General features: G+C 37.9%; 1 protein-coding gene across 6 annotated transcripts in view; it reads right to left on the bottom strand.

Moving 5' to 3' along the window:
- The window catches only part of NOL4 (nucleolar protein 4), a 465486-nt gene that overhangs the window by 5634 nt on the left and 432827 nt on the right, over positions 1 to 27025 (bottom strand). The window lies entirely within an intron of this gene.

Here is a 27025-nt window from a genome sequence, read left to right as displayed (position 1 = left end):
CTCCCATCTAGGCTGCTACATAACACTGAGTAGAGTTCCATGTGCTATACAGTAGGTCCTTGTTGGTTATCCACTTTAAATATAGCAGTGTAGTGCAGCTGACCCTTGAACACATAGGGGTTAAGGGTGCCCACCCTGTGCCATGGTTGAAAATCTCCATGAAACTTCGAATGTGCCTTCTGGCTGCTCTGCCTGTGTAGAGTCAATTAACTGCAAATAGTGTGCATACATGCATGATAAGTCACTTCAGTAGTGTCTGACTCTTTGTGACCCTTTGGATTGTAGCCCACCAGGCTCCTCTGTCCATGGGATTCTTCAGCAAGAATACTGGAGTGGGTTACCATGCCCTCCTCCAGGGGATCTTATTGACCCAGGGATTGAATCCATGTCTCTTATGTCTTATGGATTGGCAGGCGGTTTCCTTATTACTAGTGCCACCTGGGAAGCCATGTGCGACTGTAGTATTTGATATTGGGGGGAGGGGGGAAACTGGAAGAGGATGCACATGGTTCAAATCCCATATTATTCAAGGTCAACTGTATGTAGTATTTTAACCCAAATGATGCAGATCTTAGTGTTCATTCTGAAAAGTTTGTTGTTCAATTGCTCAGTCATGTCCAACTCTTTATGACCCCATGGACTGTAGCATGCCAGGCTTCCCCATCCTTCACCATCTCCTGGAGTTTGCTCAAACTCATACCCATTGAGTCAGTGATGCCATCCAACCATCTCATCTCCTGTTGTCCCCTTCTCCTACTGCCTTCAATCTTTCCCAGCATCAGGGTTTTTTCCAATGAGTCGGCTCTTCACATCAGGTGACCAAAATACTGGAGCTTCAGCAAATATTGTGCATACATGCACGCTACTTCACTTTCTCCTTTGCCTCCTTCCAATGAATATTCAGGGTTGAATTCCTTTAGAATTGACTGGTTTGATATCTTTGCTGTCCAAGGGACTCTCACGAGTCTTCTCTAGCACCACAGTTTTAAAGCATCGATTCTTTGGCGCTCAGGTTTCTGTATGGTCCCACTCGCACATCCGTACATGACTACTGGAAAAACCAAAGCTTTGACTATATGGACCTTTGTTGGCAAAGGGATGTCTCTGCTTCTTAATACGCTATCTACGTTTGTCATAGCTTTTCTTCCAAGGAGCAAGTGTCTTTTAAGTTCCTGACTGCAGGCACAGTCCACAGTGATTTTGGAGCTCAAGAAGATAAAATCTGCTGTTACCACTTTTTCCCCATCTATTTGCCATGATCTTAACTTTTTGAATGTTGAGTTTTATGCAAGCTTTTTCACTCCTCTTTCATCCTCATCAAGAGGCTCTTTAATTCTTCTCTGCTTTCTTTCATTAGAATGGTATCATCTGCATATCTGAGGTTGTTGATATTTCTCCCAGCAATCTTGATTCTAGCTTGTCATTCATCCAGGCCAGCATTTTGCATGATGTATTCTGCGTAGAAATTGAATAAGCAGGGTGACAACATACAGTCTTGTACTCCTTTCCCGATTTTGAGCCATCTGTTGTTCTATGTCCAATTCTAACTCTTGCTTCTTGACTTGCATACAGGTTTCTCAGGAGGCAAGTAGGTGGTCTGGTATTCCCATCTTTTTTGCCATTTCCCAGTTTGTTGTGGTCCACACAGTCAAAGGCTTTAGCATAGTCAGTGAAGGAAAGGTGAGCCAGAACTGTTTGAGTCTCCTGCGGAGGTATGGATCAGGAGTGGCCTGCTGCATGGACAGGGGCTCGGGGTGCAGCAGACATGGGTATGGCATAAACCCTCTTGGAGGAGGTTGCTATTAACCCACCACAGAGCCACCAGAACTTACACAGGACTGGGGAAACAGACTCTTGGAGGGTACAGACAAAACCTTGTGTGCACCAGGAACCAGGAAAAAGGAACAGTGACCGCCACAAGAGGATGACCTAGGCTTGCCCATGGATATCCAGGAATCTCTGGTGGAGGCAGGAGTTGGCAGTAGCCTGCTGCAGGGTCAGAGGCAGTGAGTTCAGCAGTGCATGCATGAGACCTTTTGAAAGAGGTCTCTATTATCTTCATTACCTCCACAATAGTTTGGCCTCAGGTCAAACAACAGGAAAGAAACACAGCCCTGCCCATCAACAGAAAATTGGATTAAAGATTTACTGAGCATGGCCCTGGCCCATCAGAACAGACCCAGTTTGCCCCTCAGTCAGTCTCTCGCAGCAGGAAGCTTCCATAAGCCTCTTATCCTTATCCATCAGAAGGCAGACAGAATGAAAACCACAATTTTGTTATCCTCTTAATGTATCATTGAGTTCAGTTTACTAATATCTTGTTGAGTTTTCCTCTATGTTCATCAGAAATATTGGTCATTAATTATTTTGGTATCTTTGTCTGGTTTTGGTATAAGCATACTACTATAGAAAATCATCAAATCACAAATGAAGAGAGAAAAAGAACAAAGGACAGAGAAATTATAAAATAGCCAGAAAATAATTAACAAAATGGCCATAAGTACATACTTATCAGTAATTCCTTTAAATATAAATGAACTAAATTCTATTATCAAGAGATATATAGTGGCTGAATGGATTAAAAAAATAAGACCCATCTAAAGGCAACCAGTCCATCCTAAAGAAAATCAGTCCTAGGTGTTCATTTGAAGGACTGATGCTGAAACTCCAATACTTTGCACACCTGATGTGAAGAACTGACTCATTGGAAAAGACCCTGATGCTGGGAAAGATTGAAGGCAGGAGGACAAGGGGACAGCAGAGGATGAGATGGTTGGATGGCATTACTGATGTCCATCACTTGATGGACATGAGTTTGAATAAACTCCGGGAGTTGGTGATGGACAGGGACGCCTGCTGTGCTGCGGTCCATGGGGTTGCAAAGAGTCAGACATGACTGAGTGAGTGACTGAACTAACTAAATGCTATCTACAAGAAATTCAGTTCCAATGTAAGGATACACATAGACCGAAAGTAAAGAAATTGAAAAAGAGATCCATGCAAATGGAAACCAAAAGAAATCTGAGGATTTCAGGTGTAAAAATAGTTATATTTACATCAGATAAAATAGCCCTGGAGGAGGGTATGGCAATCCACTCTAGTATTCTTGCCTGGAGAACCCCCATGGACAGAGGAGCCTGGAGAGTCACAGAGAGTTAGACATAGCTGAGCAACTAAGCACAGATAAAATAGACCTTAAGACAAAGATTGTAATAAGAAACAAAGGTGGTCTTCACATAATGGTAAAGGAATCAATACAGCAAGACAATATAACATTTGTATATATGTATAACATTTGCATATGTGTATATATGTATGTACTTATATATAAAGCAAGTATTAACATACTTAAAGGGAGAAATAGCAGTGCAATATGGTAGGAGATTTTAATATCCCACTTAAATCAATGGATAGATCATCTAGACAAAATCTGTTAGGAAACATCAGCCTTAAATAACATAATAGATAATTGACTTAATGGACATATATGGAATATTCCATCTCAAGTGCACATGGAACATTCTTTAGATCATATACTAGGCCATAAAACTAGCCTTAATAAATTTCAGAAGATTAAAATCCTATCAAGCATTTCTGATCACAGTGTTATAAAACTGGAAATCAATTACAAGAAAAAGCACTAGAAAATTGACAAATATGTGGAGATTAAGTCACAGCTACATAACAACTAGTGGGTCAGAGAATAAAAGGAAATCAGAAAACACCTCAAGACTAATAAAAATAGAAATGCAACAAACAAAAACTTATGGGATACAGCAACAGCAATTCTAAGAGGGATGTCCATAGTGATATATGCCTACATCATGAAACAAGAAAGATCTCAAGTCTAGACCTCAAGGAACTATAAAAGGAGCAAACTAAGCCCCAAGTTAGCAGATGGAAGGAAATAAAGATCAGAGTGGAAATAAATGAAGTAGAGACAAAATAGACAATAGAAAGATGAAAATAACAACTATTCTTTTGAAAAGATTTTAAAAAGTGACAAACTTTTAATTAGACTCATTAAAAGAAAAGAGACTCAAATAAATGAAGTCAGAAATGAAAGATATCATAGAAATACAAAGGATGATAAGATACTTCAAAAAATCACATGCCAACAAATTAGACAACCAAGAGCAAATGGATAAACTTGTATAAACTCAACCTACCAAGACTGAATCATGGAAACCTAGAAAATCTCAGTAGACCAATTACTGGTAAGGAGATCACATCAAAAATCTTTGAACTAAAGTCTAGGAGCAGAAAATTTCACTTCTGAATTCTACTATACATTCAAAGAACTAATACCAATCCCTCTCAAACTCATCCCCAAAACGGAAGCGATGAGAACAATTTCCAAGTAATTTTTACTAGGCCAGCATTACCCCAATACCAGGTAAGACTCATCCTCACTGGGCCTTTTAAAAGTCTCTTGAATATTTTTATATAAAAATAAATTCTAGCTTTTAAAAAAACTACCCTTCAGCTGTACCCCCACTTTGTTCCAGCTAACACCCTGTGCAGAAAGCTCTTGCTTGTTTCCATATCTTTGTTGACTATTCCTATGGGGGCATTTGCCCTCCCCTGCCCAACCACTATTTCTTCTAAGTTGGGACACAGTGGTGCAGCAAGAAAAGCCAGGAATGGTCTGACTTGGGGCAGGCCAGTTAACCCGTCTGGAACTCGGTTTCTATAGCTAAAAAATGGGGCAAGTTATCTTACTGTGCTGTCCCACCAGACTGGAGAGAGGCTCCGAGAGAGAGAGTGAGATTCTAGCATGGAGACAGGTGCTGGGAGACAGTGTTCTGCTCACTCTGTCACCATTGCAATCCTCACTGCCCCCTTCCTCTGAGCCCCCACAACCCTCATTTGTACTTCCAACTTTGTTATTTATTAAAAAGTCCCCATTAAATATTTTATATATTAAAAATTATAACAAGGAACTATCAGAAAAGGAATGCAAACAATCACTTTTAATATCACATCAAAAATAATAATAATATACTTAGGAATAAGCTTCACCAAAGAGGTGAAAGACATATACTGAGAATTATAAATCATTAATAAAGGAAACTAAAGATGATTCAAAGAAATGGAAAGATATAGCACGCTCTTGAATTGGAAGAATTAATACTGTTAAAATGGCATGACTACCCAAAGCTGGGGCTTTCCAGGTGGCACTAGTGGTAAAGAACCCGCCTGCTAACGTAGGAGATGTAAGAGATGCAGGTTCAATCCCTGGGTCAGTAAGCTCCACTGGAGGGAGGGCACAGTAACCTACTCCAGCATTGCCTGGAGAATCCCATGGATAGAGGACCCTGGTGGGCTACAGTCCATGGGACTGGGCAGAGTTCGATATGACTGAAGCAACTCAGCACATATGTACCCAAAGCAGTCTAAAGATTTAATGTGATCTCAATCAAATTACCCATGACACTTTTCACAGAACTAGAATAAATGATCTTAAAATTTGTACGGAACCATAAAAGACCCAGAACTGCCAAACCAATCCTGAGAAGAAAGAAAAAAAGCATGAGGCATAACCCTCCCAGGCTTAAGACAGTACTACAAAGCTACAGTAGTCAAAACAGAGTGGTGTTGGCACAAAAACAGACATACAGTACTACAAAGCTACAGTAGTCAAAACAGAGTGGTGTTGGCACAAAAACAATGGAACAGAACAGAGTGCCCAGGAAAAAACCCCATACATCTGTAGCCAATTAATCTTCAAAAAAGGAGGCAAGAATACAAAATAGGAAAGAGTCTCTTCAGCAGGTAGTGCTTGGAAACTTGGACAGCAGTGTGTAAATAAGCAAATTCAGAAAATGTCTTCACATCATACACAAAATTCCTACACACAAAAATAAGCTCAAAATGGCTTAAAAACTTAAACCTAAGGTATGACACTATTACAAAACTCCTAGAAGAGATCATAGGCAAAACGTTCTCTGGCATAAATTATACCAATGTTTTCATAGGTTGGTCTCTCAAGGCAATAGAAATAACAACAAAAATGAACAAATGGGACTTAATCAAACTTAAGTTTTTACACAGCAAAGGAAATTATAAACAAAATGAAAAGATACTCTATGGAATGGGAGAAAATATTTGCAAACAATGCAACTGACAAGGGCTTAATTTCCAAAATATATAAACAGCTCATACCATTAAATAACAACAAGAAATCCAATTGAAAAATGGGCAAAAGACCTAAATAGACATTTCTCCAGAGAAGACATAGAGATGGGCAACAGGCACATGAAAAGGTACTCAACTTCGCTAATTACTAGAGAAAGGCAAAATCACTGCAGATGGTGATTGCAGCCATGAAATTAAAAGATGCTTGCTCCTGGGAAGAAACGTTATGACCAATCTAGACAGCATATTAAAAAGAAGAGACATTACTTTGTCAACAAAGGTCCATCTAGTCAAGGCTATGGTTTTACCAGTGGCCATGTATGGATGTGAGAGTTGGACTGTAAAGAAAGCTGAGAGCTGAAGGATTGAAGCTTTTGAACTGTGGTGTTGGAAAAGACTCTGCAGAGTCCCTTGTACTGCAAGGAAATCCAACCAGTCCATCCTAAAGGAGATAAGTCCTGGGTGTTCTTTGGAAGGAATAATGTTGAAGCTAAAACTCCAATACTTTGGCCACCTGCTGTGAAGAGCTAATTCATTTGAAAAGACCCTGATGCTGGGAAAGATTGAGGGCAGGAGGAGAAGGGGATGACAGAGGATGAGATGGCTGGATGGCATCACTGACTCAATGGACATGAGTTTGGGACATGGACATGGGACATAGTTTGGGAGTTGGTGATGGACAGGGAAGCCTGGCGTGCTGCAGTTCATGGGATCGCAGAGTCAGACACAACTGAACTGAGAGAAATGCAAATCCAGACTACAATGAGATACCACCTCATACCAGTCAGAATTACCGTCTTGAAAAAGTTTACATTTCTTCTAAGATCAGGAGCAAGACAAGGGTACCCACTCTTGCCAATGTTATTGAACATAGATTTGAAGTCCTAGCCATGGCAATCAGAGAAGAAATGAAAGGAATCTAGATTGGAAAAAAAAAAAAAAAAAGTAAAACTCTCATTGTCTGCAGACAGCATGAAATTATACATAAAAGTCCCTAAAGGTACTATCTGAAAACTAGAGCTAATCAGTAAATTTAGTACAGTTGCAGGATACAAAATCAGTACACAGAAATCCCTTGCATTCCTATACACTGGTGGTGGTTTAGTTGCTAAGTCGTGTCCGACTCTTGTGATCCCATGGACTGTGCCATCCCTGTCAGGCTCCTCTGTCCATGGGGTTCTCCAGGCAAGAATACTGGAGTGGGTTGCCATTTCCTTCTCCAGGGGATCTTCCTGACCCAGGAATCAAACCCAGGTCTTCTGCATTGCAAGCAGATGATTTACCAACTGAGCTATATGAACAATGAAAAATCAGAGAAATTAAGGAATCAATCCCATTTACCATAGGAACCAAAAAAATTACCTAGGAATAAACACACTCAAGGAGACAAAAGACCTGTATACAGAAAACTATAAGACACTCATGCAAGAAATCAAAGATGATACAAACAGATGAGATATATCATGTTCTTAGATTCAGTTCAGTTCACTCAGTCATGTCTGACTCTCTGTAACCCTATGGACTGCAGCATGCCAGGCTTCCCTGTCCATCACCAACTCCTGGAGCTTACTCAAACTCATGTCCATGGAGTCAGTGATGCCATCCAACCATCTTACCCTCTGTCATCCCCTTCTCTTCCTGCCTTCAATATTCCTAAGCATTGGGGTCTTTTCAAATGAGTCAGCTCTTCGCATCAGGTGACCAAAGTATTAGAGTTTCAGCTTCAGCATCAGTCCTTCCAATGAATATTCAGGACTGCTTTTCTTTAGGATGGACTGGTTGCATCTCCTTGCAGTCCAAGGGACTCTCCAGAGTCTTCTCCAACACCACAGTTCAAAAGTGTCAATTCTTTGGTGGTCAGCTTTCTTATACTCCAACTCTCATAGCCGTACAGGACTACTGGAAAAACCATAGCTTTGACTAGATGGGCCTAGATGGACTCTTTGAAATCCCATGGACTGTACAATCATGGAATTATCCAGGCCACAGTACTGGAGTGGGTAGCTTTTCCCTTCTCCAAGAGATCTTTCCAACCCAGGGATCGATCCCAGGTCTCCCGCATTGCAGGTGGATTCTTTACCAGCTGAGCCACAAGGGAAGCCCAGGAATACTGGAGTGGGTAGCCTATCCCTTCTCCAGCATATCTTCCCAACCCACTAATCAAACCAGGCTCTCCTGAATTGAAGGTGGATTCTTTACCAACTGAGATATCAGGGAAGCCCCGTTCTTAGGTTAGAAGAATCAATATTGTGAAAATGACTATACTGCCCAAGGCAATCTTCCAGATTCAATGCAATCTTTGTCAAATTCCCAATGGGATTTTTCATGCAACTGGAACAAAAACTTTCACAATTTTCATGGAAACACTAAAGACCCTGAATAGCAAAAGCAACCCTGAAAAGGAAAAATGGAGCTGGAGGAATAAACCTGACTTCAGACTGTACTACAAAGCAACAGTCATAAAGATAGTATAGTATTTGCACAAAAATATAAAAATAAACCAGTGGAACAGGACAGAAAACCCAGAGATAAACCCCACCTGTGGGTACCTTATCTTTGACAAAGGAGACAAGGATATACAATGGAGAAGAGACATTCTCTTCAGTAAGTGGTGCTGGGAAAGCTGGACAGCTATGTGTAAAAGAATGAAATTAGAACACTGCCTAACCAACATACCCAAAAATAAACTCAAAATGGAAATGAATTCAAGACTTAAATTTAAGACCAGAAATTATAAAACTCTTAGAGGAAAACATAAGCAGCATACTTTTTGATATAAATTGCAGCAAATCCTCTTTGACCCACCTCCTAGAGTAATGGAAATAAAAACCAAAACAAATGGGACCTAATTAAATGTAAAAGCTTTTACACAAAAAGGAAACAATAAACAAGATGAACAGAGAACCCTCAGAATGGGAGAAAACAAATGCAAATGAAGCAACTGACAAAGGATTAATCTCTATATAAGCAGCTCATATAGCTCAATATTGGAAAAACAAATAACCCAATCAAAAAACAAGCAGAAGATTTAAATAGACATTCCTCCAAAGAAGACATACAGTTGGAAAATAAACACACAAAAAATGCTAAATATGACTCATCATTACAGAAAGGTACATCAATACTACAATGAGGTATCACCTCACACTGGTCAGATGGCCATCACCAGAAAATCTACAGAAACTAAATGCTGGAGATGGTGTGGAGAAAATGGAACTCTCTTGCACTATTGGTGGAAATGTAAATTGATATAGCCACTATGGAGAACAATAAGAATATTTCTTTAAAAAACTAGAAATAAAACTACCACATGACCCAGTAATCCCACTGTGGGCTTATACACTGAGAAAGCCATAATTAAAAAAAAAAATGTACCCCAATGTTCATTGCAGCACTGCTCACAGTAGCTAGAACATGGAAGCAACCTCTACATATCCTTTTACAGATGAGTGGATAAAGAAGTTGTGGTACATGTATAAAATGGTATATTATTTAGCCATGAAAAGGAAGAAATGTGTCAATTCTAGTGAGGTGGAGGAACTTAGAGCTTGTTATACAGAGTGAAGTAAGTCAGAAAAAGAAAAACAAATATATATTGAAGCATATAAATGGAATTTAGAAATAGGGCTTCCCAGGTGGTAGGTAAAGAATCTGCCTACCAATGCATGAGACTGCAAGATACGTGGGTTCAATCCCTGGGTTAGGAAGATTCCCTGGAGTAGGAAATGGCACCTTATTCCAGTATTCTTGCCTGGAAACTGCCATGGGCAGAGGAGCTTGATGGGCTATAGTCCAAGGGGCTACAAAGAGTTGTACACAATTGAGCACATGGAATCTAGGAAAATGGTATTGATGAACCTATTTGCAGGACAACAATAGAGACACAGACTTAAAAAACAGACTTGTGGGCATTGTGTGGGAAGGAGAACCTGGGACAAATCGAGAGAGTTGCACTGAAACATACACATTACCAAATGTAAAATAGATAGTCAATGGTAATTTGCCGTATGATGAAGGGAGCTCAACCTGGTGCTCTTTGACATCCTAGAGGGGTGGGATAGGGGCTTTGGGAGGGAAGGGACATATGTATACCTATGGCTGATTCATGTTGTACAGCAGAAACCAGTACAGAATTGCAAAGCAATTATTCTCCAGTTACAAACATAAGGGGAAAAGTTTACAAATGAGAAATGCTGGAAAGGGTGTGGAGAAAATGCAGCCCTCCTACACTGCTGGTGCAGATGTAAACTGGTTCAGCTACTGTGGAAAACAGATGGAGGTTCCTCAAAAAACTAAAACTAGAGTTGCCATATTATCCAGCAATCCCACTTCTGGGCATATATCCAGGAAAACCTATAATCTGAAAAGATACATGCACCCCTATGTTCATAACAGCACTATTTACAATAGCCAAACAACCTAAATGTCCATCAACATTCATATATATACGTGTGTGTGATGTGATGTGTAAGCAAGCATGTGTGTGTATAATGTATTATTCAGCCATCAAAATTAAATAATGCCATTTGCAACAATATGGATGGACCTAGAGATTAGCATATTAAGCAAATGCATGTCAGAAAGAGAAATACAAACACCATATATCACTTATATGTGGAATCTAAAATACAGTACAAATCAACATATCTACAAAACAAAAACAGACTTGTAGGTATAGAGGAGATTTGTGGTTGCCTAGTGAAGAGGCTAGGGGAGGGGAAGGAATGGAAGTTTGGGATTAGCACAGGCAAACTATTATATATAAGATGGATAAGCAACAAAGTCTTATTATATAGCACTGGAACTATATTCAATATTCTATGACAACTCATAATGGAAAAGAATAAGAAAATGTATGTACATATATTTAAATGAGTTAGTTTGCTATATAGAAGAAATTAACCCATAATTGTAAATAAACTTACTGTAAAGATTTTATATACATATATACACACTTATGTGTGTATGCATACTTACCTGTATGCAGGTCAGGAAGCAACAGTTAGAACTGGACATGGTCTTACGTTTAGATCTTTAATCCATTTTGAGTTTATTTTTGTGTATGGTGTTAGAAAGTGTTCTAGTTTCATTCTTTTACAAGTGGTTGACCAGATTTCCCAGCACCACTTGTTAAAGAGATTGTCTTTAATCCATTGTATATTCTTGCCTCCTTTGTCAAAGATAAGGTGTCCATATGTGCGTGGATTTATCTCTGGGCTTTCTATTTTGTTCCATTGATCTATATTTCTGTCTTTGTGCCAGTACCATACTGTCTTGATAACTGTGGCCTTGTAGTAGAGCCTGAAGTCAGGTAGGTTGATTCCTACAGTTGCATTCTTCTTTTTCAAGATCGCTTTGGCTATTCGAGGTTTTTTGTATTTCCATACAAATTGTGAAATTATTTGTTCTAGCTCTGTGAAGAATACTGTTGGTAGCTTGATAGGGATTGCATTGAATCTATAAATTGCTTTGGGTAGTATACTCATTTTCACTATATTGATTCTTCCAATCCGTGAACATGGTATATTTCTCCATCTATTAGTGTCCTCTTTGATTTCTTTCACCAGTGTTTTATAGTTTTCTATATATAGGTCTTTAGTTTCTTTAGGTAGATATATTCCTAAGTATTTTATTCTTTCCGTTGCAATGGTGAATGGAACTGTTTCCTTAATTTCTCTTTCTGTTTTCTCATTATTAGTGTATAGGAATGCAAGGGATTTCTGTGTGTTGATTTTATATCCTGCAACTTTACTATAGTCATTGATTATTTCTAGTAATTTTCTGGTGGAATCTTTAGGGTTTTCTATGTAGAGGATCATGTCATCTGCAAACAGTGAGAGTTTCACTTCTTCTTTTCCAATTTGGATTCCTTTTATTTCTTTTTCTGCTCTGATTGCTGTGGCCAAAACTTCCAAAACTATGTTGAATAGTAATGGTGAAAGTGGGCACCCTTGTCTTGTTCCTGACTTTAGAGTAAATGCTTTGAATTTTTCACCATTGAGGATAATGTTTGCTGTGGGTTTGTCATATATAGCTTTTATTATGTTGAGGTATGTTCCTTCTATTCCTGCTTTCTGGAGAGTTTTTATCATAAATGGATGTTGAATTTTGTCAAAGGCTTTCTCTGCATCTATCGAGATAATCATATGGTTTTTGTTTTTCAATTTGTTAATGTGGTGTATTACATTGATTGATTTGCAGATATTGAAGAATCCTTGCATCCCTGGGAGAAAGCCCACTTGGTCATGGTGCATGATCTTTTTAATGTGTTGTTGGATTCTGATTGCTAGAATTTTGTTAAGGATTTTTGCATCTATGTTCATCAGTGATATTGGCCCGTAGTTTTCTTTTTTTGTGGGATCTTTGTCAGGTTTTGGTATTAGGGTGATGGTGGCCTCATAGAATGAGTTTGGAAGTTTACCTTCCTCTGCAATTTTTTGGAAGAGTTTGAGCAGGATAGGTGTTAGCTCTTCTCTAAATTTTTGGTAGAATTCAGCTGTGAAGCCGTCTGGACCTGGGCTTTTGTCTGCTGGAAGATTCTTGATTACAGTTTCAATTTCCGTGCTTGTGATGGGTCTGTTAAGATTGTCTATTTCTTCCTGGTCGAGTTTTGGAAAGTTGTACTTTTCTAAGAATTTGTCCATTTCTTCCATGTTGTCCATTTTATTGGCATATAATTGTTGATAGTAGTCTCTTATGATCCTTTGTATTTCTGTGTTGTCTGTTGTGATCTCTCCATTTTCGTTTCTAATTTTATTGATTTGATTTTTCTCCCTTTGTTTCTTGATGAGTCTGGCTAATGGTTTGTCAATTTTATATATCCTTTCAAAGAACCAGCTTTTGGTTTTGTTGATTTTTGCTATGGTCTCTTTTGTTTCTTTTGCATTTATTTCTGCTCTAATTTTTAATGGATTAAAGATCTAAACATAAGACCAGAAACTATAAAACTCCTAGAGGAGAACATAGGCAAAACACTCTCTGACATACATCACAGCAGGATCCTCTATGACCCGCCTCCCAGAATATTGGAAATAAAAGCAAAAATAAACAAATGGGACCTAATTAACCTTAAAAGCTTCTGCACATCAAAGGAAACTATTAGCAAGGTGAAAAGACAGCCTTCAGAATGGGAGAAAATAATAGCAAATGAAGCAACTGACAAACAACTAATCTCAAAAATATACAAGCAAATCCTACAGCTCAACTCCAGAAAAATAAATGACCCAATCAAAAAATGGGCCAAAGAACTAAATAGACATTTCTCCAAAGAAGACATACAGAGGGCTAACAAACATATGAAAAGATGCTCAACATCACTCATTATCAGAGAAATGCAAATCAAAACCACTATGAGGTACCATTTCACACCAGTCAGAATGGCTGTGATCCAAAAGTCTACAAATAATAAATGCTGGAGAGGGTGTGAAGAAAAGGGAACCCTCTTACACTGTTGGTGGGAATGCAAACTAGTACAGCCACTATGGAGAACAGTGTGGAGATTCCTTAAAAAACTGGAAATAGAACTGCCATATGACCCAGCAATCCCACTGCTGGGCATACACATTGAGGAAACCAGAAGGGAAAGAGACACGTGTACCCCAATATTCATCGCAGCACTGTTTATAATAGCCAGGAACATGGAAGCAACCTAGATGTCCATCAGCAGATGAATGGATAAGAAAGCTGTGGTACATATACACAATGGAGTATTACTCAGCCATTAAAAAGAATACATTTGAATCAGTTCTAATGAGGTGGATGAAACTGGAGCCTATTATAGAGAGTGAAGTAAGCCAGAAGGAAAAACACCAATACAGTATACTAACGCATATATATGGAATTTAGAAAGATGGTAACAATAACCCTGTGTACGAGACAGCAAAAGAGACACTGATGTATAGATCAGTCTTATGGACTCTGTGGGAGAGGGAGAAGGTGGGAAGATTTGGGAGAACGGCATTGAAACATGTAAAATATCATGTAAGAAACGAGTTGCCAGTCCAGGTTCAATGCACGATACTGGATGCTTGGGGCTAGTGCACTGGGACGACCCAGAGGGATGGTATGGGGAGGGAGGAGGGTACAGGATGGGGAACACATGTATACCTGTGGCAGATTCATTTTGATATTTGGCAAAACTAATACAATTATGTAAAGTTTAAAAATAAAATAAAATTTAAAAAAAAGGAAAAAAATAAAATAAAAGAATATTCACACACACACACACACACACACACACACACACAAAGAACTGGACATGGAACAACAGACTGGTTCCAAATAGGAAAAGGAGTACATCAGGGCTGTATATTGTCACCCTGCTTATTTAACTTCTATGCAGACTACATCATGAGAAACGCTGGGCTGGATGAAGCACAAGCTGGAATCAAGTTTGCTGGGAGAAATATCAATAACCTCAGATAGGCAGATGACACCACCTTTATGGCAGAAAATGAAGAGGAACTAAAGAGCCTCTTGATGAAAGTGAAAGAGGAGAGTGAAGAAGTTGGCTTAAAGCTCAACATTCAGAAAACTAAGATGGCATCCAGTCCCATCACTTCATGGCAAATAAATGGGGAAACAGTGGCTGACTTTATTTTTCTGGGCTCCAAAATCACTGCAGATGGTGATTTGTAGCCATGAAATAAAAAGACGCTTACTCCTTGGAAAGTTATGACCAACCTAATTAGCATGTTAAAAAGCAGAGACATTAATTTGTCAACAAAGGTCCGTCTAGTCAAGGCTATGGTTTTTCCATTGGTCGTGTATGCATGTGAGAGTTGGACTATAAAGAAAGCTGAGCACAGAAGAATTGATGCTTTTGAACTGCGGTGCTGGAGAAGACTCTTGAGAGTCCTTGGACTGCAAGGAGATCCAACCAGTCCATTCTAAAGGAGATCAGTCCCGGGTGTTCATTGGAAGGACTGATGTTGAAGCTGAAACTCCAATACTTTGGCCACCTGATGCAAAGATCTGACTCATTTGAAAAGACTGATGCTGGGAAGGATTTAGGGCAGGAGGAGAAGGGGATGACAGAGGATGAGATGGCTGGATGGCATCACCAACTCAATGGACATGCAATTTCATGCAAAGATGGGCACAATAAAGGTCAGAAATGGTAAGAACTTAACATAAAGCAGAAAAGATTAAGAAGAGGTGGCAAGAATACATAGAAGAACTGTACAAAAAAGGTCTTAATGACCTAGATAACTATAATGGTGTGGTTACTCACCTAGAGCCAGACATTCTGACATATGAAGTAAACTGGGCCTTAGAAAGCATTACTACGATAAAAGCAAGTAGAGGTGATGGAGTTCCAGCTGAGCTATTTCAAATCCTAAAATATGATGCTATTAGAGTACTGTAGTCAGTATGTCAGCAAATTTGGAAAACTCAGCAGTGGCCACAAGACTGGAAAAATGAGATTTCATTCCAATCCCAAACAAGGGTAATGCCAAATACTGTTCAAACTACTGTACAATTGCGCTCATTTTACATGCTAGCAAAATAATGCCCAAAATACTGTAAGCTAGGCTTTAGCAGTAGGTGAATGCAGAACGCAGTACAAGCTGGATTGAGATAAGACAGAGGAACCAGAGATTAAATTGCAAACATCCGTTAGCTCATAGAAAAAGCAAGGGAATTACAGGAAAAAAAAACATGTACTTCTGCTTCATTGACTACACTAAAGCCTTTGACTATGTGGATTACAACAATCTGTGAAAAATTCTTAGATGGGAATTCCAGTCCACCTTAACTGCCTCCTGAGAAACCTGTATGCAGATCAAGAAGCAACAGTTAGAACCAGACATGGAAAAATGGACTGGTTCAAAATTGGGAAAGGAGTATGTCAAGGCTATATATTGTCACCCTGCTTATTTAACTTATATGAAGAGTACATCATGCAAAATGCCAGACTGGATTAATCACAAGCTGGAATCAAGATTGCTGGGAGATAAATCGACAAACTCAGATGTGTAGATGACATCACCCTAATGGCAGAAAGTGAAGAGGAACTAAACATCCTCTTGATGAGGGTGAAAAAGGATTGTGAAAAGCTGGCTTAAAACTCAACATTTAAGAAAATAAGAGAATGGCATCTGGTCTCATTACTTCATGGCAAATAGATGGGGAAAAAGTGGAAACAGTGACAGACTTGACTTTCTTGGGCTCCAAAATCACTGCAGATTGCGGCTGCAGCCATGAAATTAAGACACTTGCTCCTTGGAAGACAAGTTATGACAAATCTAGACAATATATTAAAAAGCAGAGACATCACTTTGCTGACAAAGATCCGTGTAGTCAAAACTTTGGCTTCCCATTAGTCATGTTTGGATATGAGAGTTGGACCATAAACAAGTCTGAGTGACAGAGAATTGATGCTTTTGAACTGTGGTGTTGGAGAAGACTCTTGAGAGTCCCTTGAACATCAAGGAGATCAAACTAGTCAATCCTAAGGGAAATCAGTCCTGATGCTGAAGAGTCAATATTTTGGCCACCTGATGCAAAGAGCTGACTCGTTGGAAAAGACCTTGATTCTAAAAAAGATTGAGGACAGGAGTAGAAAGGGATGACAGAGGATGAGATAGTTGGATGGCATCACTGTCTCAGTGGATATGAGTTTGAGCAAAGTCTGGGAGATGGTGAATGACAGGGAAGCCTGACATGCTACAGTTTATGGTGTCACAGAGTTGGACACGACTTAACAATTGAACAGTAACAGTAATGTTTTTATATAATATTTATATGTATACTGACATCACTTAGCCATAAAAAGAGAAAGTTATCTTGCCATTTGTGATAACATGAAAGTACCTTGAGGGCATTTTGCTAAATGAAATAACTCATAGAAAGACATACTATTTGATCTCAGTTCATGCAGAATTGGACCCAAAAAAACACTAGGAAAACACTTCTGCTGTTTTGCATATAGGGTCATTGTTACCATCTTTCTAAATTCCAAATATATGCATTAATATACTGTATTGGTGGTGTTCTTTCTGGCTAACTTCAGTCTGTATAATAGGCTCCAGTTTCATCCACCTCATTAGAACTGATTCAAATGCATTCTTTTTAATAGCTGAATAACATTCCATTGTGCATCTGTACCACAGCTTTCTTATCCATTCATCTGCCAATGGACATCTAGGTTGCTTCTTTTTTTTTTTTTGCTAATAGTTTCCTTTGATGTGCAGAAGCTTTTAAGTTTAATTAGGTCCCATTTGTTTATTTTTGCTTTTATTTCCAATATTCTGGGAGGTGGGTCATAGAGGATCCTGCTGTGATGTATGTTAGAGAGTGTTTTGCCTATGTTCTCCTCTAGGAGTTTTATAGTTTCTGGTCTTACATTGAGATCTTTAATCCATTTTGAGTTTATTTTTGTATATGGTGTTAGAAAGTGTTCTAGTTTCATTCTTTTATAAGTGGTTGACCAGATTTCCCAGCACCACTTGTTAAAGAGATTGTCTTTAATCCATTGTATATTCTTGCCTCCTTTTGTCAAAGATAAGGTGTCCATATGTGTGTGGATTTATCTCTGGGCTTTCTATTTTGTTCCATTGATCTATATTTCTGTCTTTGTGCCAGTACCATACTGTCTTGATAACTGTGGCTTTGTAGTAGAGCCTGAAGTCAGGTAGGTTGATTCCTCCAGTTCCATTTTTCTTTTTCAAGATCGCTTTGGCTATTCGAGGTTTTTTGTATTTCCATACAAATTGTGAAATTATTTGTTCTAGCTCTGTGAAGAATACTGTTGGTAGCTTGATAGGGATTGCATTGAATCTATAAATTGCTTTGGGTAGTATACTCATTTTCACTATATTGATTCTTCCAATCCATGAACATGGTATATTTCTCCATCTATTAGTGTCCTCTTTGATTTCTTTCACCAGTGTTTTATAGTTTTCTATATATAGGTCTTTAGTTTCTTTAGGTAGATATATTCCTAAGTATTTTATTCTTTTCGTTGCAATGGTGAATGGAACTGTTTCCTTAATTTCTCTTTCTGTTTTCTCATTATTAGTGTATAGGAATGCAAGGGATTTCTGTGTGTTGATTTTATATCCTGCAACTTTACTATAATCATTGATTAGTTCTAGTAATTTTCTGATGGAGTCTTTAGGGTTTTCTATGTAGAGGATCATGTCATCTGCAAATAGTGAGAGTTTTACTTCTTCTTTTCCAATTTGGATTCCTTTTATTTCCTTTTCTGCTCTGATTGCTGTGGCCAAAACTTCCCATCTAGGTTGCTTCTATGTCCTAGCTATTGTAAACAGTGCTGTGATGAACATTGGGGTACACATGTCCCTTTCAATTCTGGTTTCCTCGGTGTGTATGCCCAGCAGTGGGATTGCTGGGTCATATGGCAGTTCTATTTCCAGTTTTTTAAGGAATCTCCACACTGTTCTCCATAGTGGCTGTACTAGTTTGCATTCCCACCAACAGTGTAAGAGGGTACCTTTTCTCCACACCCTCTCCAGCATTTATTGTTTGTAGACTTTTTGATAGTAGCCATTCGGACCAGTGTGAGATGGTACCTCATTGTAGTTTTGATTTGCATTTCTCTGATAATGAGTGATGCTGAGCATCTTTTCATATGTTTGTTAGCCATCTGTATGTCTTCTTTGGAGAAATGTCTGTTTAGTTCTTTGGCCCATTTTTTTATTGAATAGTTTATTTTTCTGGTATTGAGCTGCATGAGCTGCTTGTATATTTTTGAGCTTAATTCATTGTCAGTTGCTTTGTTTGCTATTATTCTCTCCCATTCTGAAGGCATTTTCACCTTCCTTATAGTTTCTTTCATTTTGCAAAAGCTTTTAAGTTTAATTAGGTCCCATTTGTTTATTTTTGCTTTTATTTCCATTACTCTGGGAGGTGGGTCATAGAGGATCCTGCTGTGATTTACATCACAGAGGGTTTTGCCTATGTTTTCCTCTGGGAGTGTTATAGTTTCTGGTCTTACACTTAGATCTATAATGCATTTTGAGTTCATTTTTGTGTGTGGTGTTAGTGTTTTAGTTTCATTCTTTTACAGTTGGTTGACCAGTTTTCCCAGCACCACTTGTTAAAGAGATTGTCTTTTTTCCATTGTATATTCTTGCCTCCTTTGTCAAAAGATAAGGTGTCCATAGGTGCATGGATTTATCTCTGGGTTTTCTATTTTGTTCTATTGATCTATATTTCTGTCTTTGTGCCAGTACCATACTGTCTTGAGGAGTGTAGCTTTGTAGTATGGTATGAAGTCAGGCAGGTTGATTCCTACAGTTCCATTCTTTTTTCTCAATATTGCTTTGGCTATTCAAGATTTTTTTGTATTTCTATACAAATTGTGAAGTTATTTGTTGTACTTCTGTGAAAAAAATACCACTGGTAGCTTGATAGGGATTGCACTAAATCTATAGATTGCTTTGGATAGTATACTCATTTTCACTATACTGATTCTTCCAACCCATGAACATGGTATGTTTCTCCATCTATTTGTGTCATCTTTGATTTCCTTCATAACTGTTTTATAGTTTTCTATATATGAGTCTTTTATTTCTTTAGGTAGATTTATTCCTAAGTATTTTATTCTTTTCATTGCAATGGTGAATGGAATTGTTCCCTTAATTTCTCTTTCTGTTTTCTCATTGTTAGTGTATAGGAATGCAAGGGATTTCTGGGTATTAATTTTATATCCTGCCACTTTACTATATTCACTGATTAGCTCTAGTAATTTTCTGGTGGTGTCTTTAGGGTTTTCTATGTAGAGGATCATATCACCTGCAAATAGTGAGAGTTGTACTTCTTCTTTTCCAACCTGGATTCCTTTTATTTCTTTTTCTTCTCTGATTGCTGTGGCTAAAACTTCCAAAACTGTGTTGAATAGTAGTGGTGAGACTGGGCACTTTTGTCTTGTTCCTGACTTTAGGGGAAATGCTTTCAATATTTCATCGTTGGGGATAATGTTTGCTGTGGGTTTATCACATACGGCTTTAAAAATGTCGAGGTATGTTCCTTCTAAGCCTGCTTTCTGTTTTTTTTTTTATCATAAATAGATGTTGAATTTTGTCAGAGGCTTTCTCTGCATCTATTGAGATAATCATATTGTTTTTATCTTTCAATTTGTTAATGTGGTGTATCACATTGATTGATTTGCAAATATTGAGGAATCCTTGTATCCCTAGGATAAAACCCACTTGGTCATGATGTATGATCTTTTTAATATGTTGTTGGATTCTGTTTACTAGAATTTTGTTAAGGATTTTTACATCTATGTTCATCAGTGGTATTGGCCTGTAGTTTTCTTTTTTTGTGGCATCTTTATCTGGTTTTGGTATTAGGGTGATGGTGGCCTCATAAAATGAGTTTGGCAGTTTACTTTCCTCTGCAATTTTCTGGAAAAGTTTGAATAGGATAGGTTTTATCTGTTCTCTACATTTTTGGTAGAATCCACCTGTTAAGCCATCTGGTCCTGGTCTTTTCTTTGTTGGAAGATTTTTCATTATAGTTTTGATTTGCTATTTTGATTTTCTATTTCTTCCTGGTTCAGTTTTGGAAGATTATACTTTTCTAAGAATCTGTCCATTTTTTCCAAGTTGTCCATTTTATTGTCATATAGTTGCTGATAGTAGTCTTTTATGATCCTTTGTATTTCTGTGCTGTCTGTTGTGATTTCTCCATTTTCATTTTAAATTTGGTTCATTTGATTCTTCTCCATTTTTTCTTGATGAGTCTGGCTAATGGTTTGTCTGTTTTATTTATCTTCTCAAAGAACCAGCTTTTAGTTTTGATTTTTGCTATAGTCTCCTTTGTTTCTTTTCCCTAAATTTTATGATTTATTTCTTTCTACTAAACCTGGGGTTCTTCATTTCTTCTTTTTCTAGTTGCTTTAGCTGTAAAATTAGGCTATTTGATTTTTCTCTTTTTCTGAGGTAAGCTTGTATTGCTATGAAACTTAACCTTTGCACTGCTTTTACTGAATCCTATAGGTTTTGGGTTGTCGTGTTTTCATTTTCACTTGTTTCTATGCATATTTTGATTTCTGTTTTGATTTCTTCTGTGATTTGTTGGTTATTCAGAAGTGTGTTTTTTAGCTTCCATATGTTTGTATTTTTATTAGTTTTTTTAGTTTCTTCCTGTAGTTGACATCTAATCTTACCACATTGTGATCAGAAAAGATGCTTTAAAGGATTTCAATTTTTTAAAATTTACCAAGGCTAGATTTATGGTCCAGGATGTGATCTATCCTAGAGAATGTTCTGAGTGCACTTGAGAAAAAGGTGAAATTCATTGTTTTGAGGTGAACAATATCTCAATTTCTAAAACTCCATAAGCAATGTTCTTGTATATTCCTAATGGTCAAAGAAGTTTATTTTCTGTAGACACATTTTTTTTCAGCCAGTACAGTCCAACACAACTTAATAAAGTCATCACCAGTAAGTGAAGTGATTTTCCTGGCTTGCCTAATGGAGCCACTTGGAAACTTACATTGGCTGGAGGTTCATTTTATATTTTGATCAAGTGTTTAATAGAGGTATTTTATTTAAAATATTTTCATCAGTTCAGTTCACTCAGTTGTGTCTGATTCTTTGTGACCCCATGGACTGCAGCATGCCAGACCTCCCTGACCATCACTCCTAGAACCTCCACAGACTTATGTCCATTGAGTTGGTGATGCCATCCAACCATCTTATGCTCTGTCATCCTCTTCTCTTCCTGTCTTCAATATTTCCCGGCAGTAGGGTGTTTTTCAATGAGTCTGTTCTTCCCATCAGATGGCCAAAGTATTAGAGTTCCAGCTTCAGCATCAGTCCTTCCAATGAATATTCAGGACTGATTTCCTTTAGGATGGACTGGTTGGATCTCCTAGCAGTCCAAGGGGCTCTCAAGAGTCTTCTCCAACACCACAGTTCAAAAGCATCAATTCTTCAGTGCTCAGCTTTCTTTATAGTCCAACTCTCACATCCATATATGACTACTGGAAAAACCATAGCTTTGACTAGACAGACCTTTGTTGGCAAAGTAATGTCTTTGCTTTTTAATATGCTGTGTAGGTTGGTCATAGCTTTTCTTCCAAGGAGCACGCATCTTATCATTTCATGGCTGCAGTCACCACCTGCAGTAATTTTGGATCCCAAGAAAATAAAGTCTCTCACTGTTTCCATTGTTTCCCTATCTATTTGCCATGAAGTGATGGGACCAGATGACATGATCTTCATTTTTTGAATACTGAGTTTTAAGGCAGTTTTTTCACTCTCCTCTTTCACTTTCATCAAGAGGCTCTTCAGGTCCTCTTCACTTTCTGCTACAAGTGAGGCATATCTGATGTTATTGATGTTCCTCCTGGCAATTTTGATTCCAGCTTGTGCTTCATCCAGCCTGGCATTTCACATGATGTACTCTGCATATATATTAAATAAGCAAGGTGACAATATAAAGCCTTGATGTACTCCTTTCCCAATTTGGAACCGTTCATTGGTTCCAAATGGTTGGAAATGTCTGATTCTAACTGTTGCTCCTTGACCTGAATACAGATTTCTCAGGAGACAGGTAAGATGGTCTGGTATTCCCATCTCTTGAAGAATTTTCCACAGTTTGTTGTGATCCACACAAAGGAGTTAGGATAGTCAATGAAGCAGAAATAGATGTTTTTCTGGAACTCTCTTGCTTTTTCTATGATCCAGTGAATGTTGGCAATTTGATCTCTGGTTCCTCTGGCTTTTCTAAATCCAGCTTGTACATCTGGAAGTTCTCGATTCATGTACCACTGAAGCCTCGCTTGGAGAATTTTGAGCATTACTTTGTGGTCTATGAGATGAGTGCAATTGTGTGGTAGTTTCAACATATTTTGGCATTGCCTTTCTTTGGGATTGCAATGAAAACTGAACTTTTCCAGTCCTGTGGCCACTGCTGAGTTTTCCAGACTTGCTGGCATATTGAATGCAACACTTTCACAGTATACTCTTTTAGGATTTGAAATAGCTCAGCTGGAATTCCATCACCTCCATTAGCTTTGTTCATAGTGATGACCTACTTTACTTTACATTCTAGGATGTCTTGACACTAGATGAGTGATGACACAACTCTGGTTATCTGGGTCATTAAGATCTTTTTTGTATATTTTCATAATTTGTTGTTAAATATTGAACAAAGTTAATATTTTTTATTATTTTGGCTACATTAACTAATGTCTATGAAGGCAACGGCAACCCACTCCAGTACTCTTGCCTGGAAAATACCATGGATGGAGGAGCCTGGTAGGGTGCCGTCCATGGGGTCGCAAAGAGTCAGACACAACTGAACGACTTCACTTTCACTTTTCACTTGCATGCATTGGAGAAGGAAATGGCAACCCACTCCAGTGTTCTTGCCTGGAGAATCCCAGCGATGGAGGAGCCTGGTAGGCTGCCATCTATGGGGTCGCAAGAGTTGGACACAACTGAAGTGACTTGGCAGCGGCAGCAGCATGATGCATCCAGCATAGGGCCTTGGTTATAGCATATGTACACAATTAGGTTCAACATGGTAACGAATTACATTTAGATTCATAAATGACTGGAGTATAATTTGCTTTTCTACTACTATTCTTCATGAGAGGATTACAGTAGCATCCTGTGTTGGGGTGTTTTCCATTTCTTTTCTTTTCCCCTCCTTTAGATCTGCTTGTCTAAAATGAAGATTTTCTTGTACTTGAAGTTTCGATAAAACTCATTTGCAAAACCTTCTGTGATCTCAATTTAATGGATTTTTTATAATACTGACTCAATTTAATCATTTGGAATATCTATTCCTTTTTGAGTCAATATTGGCCAATTACATTTTTGTAAAAGAAAGTCTTGTACTCCAAATTTTCAAGTTTATTTACATAAAATTGTAAATATTATAATTTAAAAATCTTTATTTTTTTATGCTTCCTTTCTCTTAGTTCATCTGGCAGATATTTCGAAAGAATCCATTTGAAAGAATCCTTTCAAAGATTCGGCTTTTGATTTTGTTGACCTTTTCTACTGCATCTTTCTTTTCCATTAAATTCTCCCATTTTCATCTGTATGCCACATTTTCTCTGATCTGTGTATAATTTCTTGGGTTAAATAAATCTAGTAAATTTTCTATTTTTTTCTAATGTATGTGTAAAAATACCACCTAATTCCATCACATAAATTGTTTAGTGTTTTCATCCTCATTAATTATATTTCTGAACAAAATGCTATCAGTATATTAATAATTCTTTAGTTGTCACCACTTGTTTAAAGTGTCAGTATGTCTGAGAGAATGTGTATTATATACCTATGGCAGGATTTAGATATAGCCAGGTTAAATTTTACTTTATCAAATCCAAAGTATTTTTCTTTTCTATACATTAGTTTGAGAGAAGAGTGCTAAAGGTCTAAGTCTATAATTATAGATATGTCAATTTCCTCTTGCAAGTTTTCTTATGTATTACTTTTGAGGTTATGATGTTGGGGTTCATAGGTTCTAGATAATTGTGAATTTCTGATAAAATGTTCCTTTGTTATGAGGTTGTAAATTGTTTATGTTCCAAAGCTTTTGTTGTAAAGTCAGATTTTTGACTTATTAGTGAATATACACACAGTCATAAAAATTTCCTTTAAACACTTCTCCAAGATTTTTATTTCGTTTCATTTTCAAGGGAACAAAAAACCTTAAATGTGTTATAAAATGATCTTTTTATGTGTATTCATTAAATCTATTTCAAGAAATATTTGAAGACTTGAAAGGAGTAAGTTAGATGGAAATTCTACCTGTAATAAAAGTACTGATAACTCAGGTAAATAGTAACAAACTACCAATAAATTTGGATTTGGACATGAGTTTCTTCTCCAAATGTTAAAATCTCACCTATAGACATAAGGGGAAAAAAAAAAAGACACAGCATACAGTGATAAGATCATCAAATTAGCAAGTGAAAAACCTGGGTTCAAATCCTAATGGAGAAAACTTCTAGCTGTGTGAATTTAGGCAGATCATTTACCTTCTCTACGGTTCCCAATACTACAGAAAAATAAGACTACTTTTGTTTGTTGGAGCAAGGAAAATGAAATTTTTAGTGTTAAGTGGTCCAATAACATGATTTTCTTAACTGGGACCCTACCCTTGTCTTAACTCCTTTGTGATAATGAAATATTCAAGGATTATTTATGTTAAAGTCTAAGAATTTTTTCCAGTTGTTGTGACTTATTGTATTAATCAACTTTCTCTAGAGGAAAAGAACCAACAGAGTGTGTGTGTGTAACAGAGAGAAATATATATGAAGTACAGAACTGGTCCACTTGATTGTGGAGGCTGTAAAGTCCAACCTCCTTGCAGTGAGCAAGTTAAAGACCCAGGAACACTTGTCCTAAGTTCCAGTCCAAAAGCTGGCACGCTCATGACTGGAGAGTAGATTTTTGACCCAAGATACTTCAGTTTGAGTCTAGAAGCAAGAAAAGACCAAGTTCTAGCTCAAGCCTTAAGGCAAAAGGAGTTTGCTCTTTCTTAGTCCTTTTGCCCTATTCATGTCTTAATTTGATTGGATAGGGCCCAATGTAGGGCAATCTCCTTTACCGAATCTCAGTTCAGTCACTCAGTCATATCCGACTCTTTGAGACCCCATGGACTACAACAAGCTAGGCCTCCCTGTCCATCACCAACTCCTGCAGTTTACTCAAATTCATGTCCATCGAGTTGGTGATGTCATCCAACCATCTCATCCTCTGTCAATCTTTCCCAGCAATAGGGTCTTTTCCAGTGAGTCAGTTCTTCACATCAGGTGGCCAAAGTATTGGAGTTTCAGCTGCAACAGTCCTTCCAATGAACATTCAGGACTGATTTCCTTTAGGATGGACTGGTTGGATCTCCTTGCAGTCCAAGGGACTCTCAAGAGTCTTCTCCAACACCACAGTTCAAAAGCATCAATTCTTCAGTGCTCAGCTTTCTTCACAGTCCAACTCTCACATCCATACATGACCACTGGAAAAACCATAGCCTTGACTAGATGGACCTTGGTTGACAAAGGAATGTCTCTGCTTTTGAATATGCTGTCTAGGTTGGTCATAACTTTTCTTCCAAGGAGTAAGCGTCTTTTTATTTCATGGCTGTAGCCATTTGCAGTGATTTTTCCCATCTATTTCCCATGAAGTGATGGGACCAGATGCCATGAACTTAGTTTTCTGAATGTTGAGCTTTAAGCTAAGTTTTTCACTCTCCTCTTTCACTTTCGGCCATAAGGGTGGTGTCATCTGCATATCTGAGGTTATTGATATTTCTCCTGGCAATCTTGATTCCAGCTTGTGCTTCATCCAGCCCAGCGTTTCTCATGATGTACTCTGCATAGAAGTTAAATAAGCACAGTGACAATATATAGCCTTGACATACTCCTTTACCTATTTGAAACCAGTCTGTTGTTTCAAGTCCAGTTCGAACTGTTGCTTCCTGACCTGCATATAGGTTTCTCAAGAGGCAGGTCAGGTGGTCTGGTATTCCCATCTCTTTCAGAATTTTCCACAGTTTATTGTGATCCACACAGTCAAAGGCTTTGGCATAGTCAATAAAGCAGAAATAGATGTTTTTCTGGAACTCTCTTGCTTAACTCTTTCTGGACTCTCTCTCTCTCTTACCTAGTCTACAAAATGTTAATTTCATTCAGAAACACCCTCCCCCAAACAACCAGAATAATGCTTGGCTAAAAATCTGGACACTGTACATGGCCAGTAAAGACATTTAAAAATAATATCACATTCATACTGTAATCAATTTACCATCTGATTCAAATTCTAGGTATTCTAAATTATTTTTAGTATATTGAGATAGTTATCTAAGTTTAACAAATAATTTCCTTTTGTTCTATATGCTCATTAGGATTATGAATTATTTTAAATTCCTGAATATGAAAAGCCCACACCAATAT

The sequence above is a fragment of the Bos indicus x Bos taurus genome, chromosome 24, assembly GCF_003369695.1.
Source record: "Bos indicus x Bos taurus breed Angus x Brahman F1 hybrid chromosome 24, Bos_hybrid_MaternalHap_v2.0, whole genome shotgun sequence".
In the NCBI taxonomy this organism is placed as follows: Eukaryota; Metazoa; Chordata; class Mammalia; order Artiodactyla; family Bovidae; genus Bos; species Bos indicus x Bos taurus.
The sequence above is the reverse complement of the archived record's forward strand: the minus strand, read 5'-3'. Positions and strand labels throughout refer to the sequence as shown.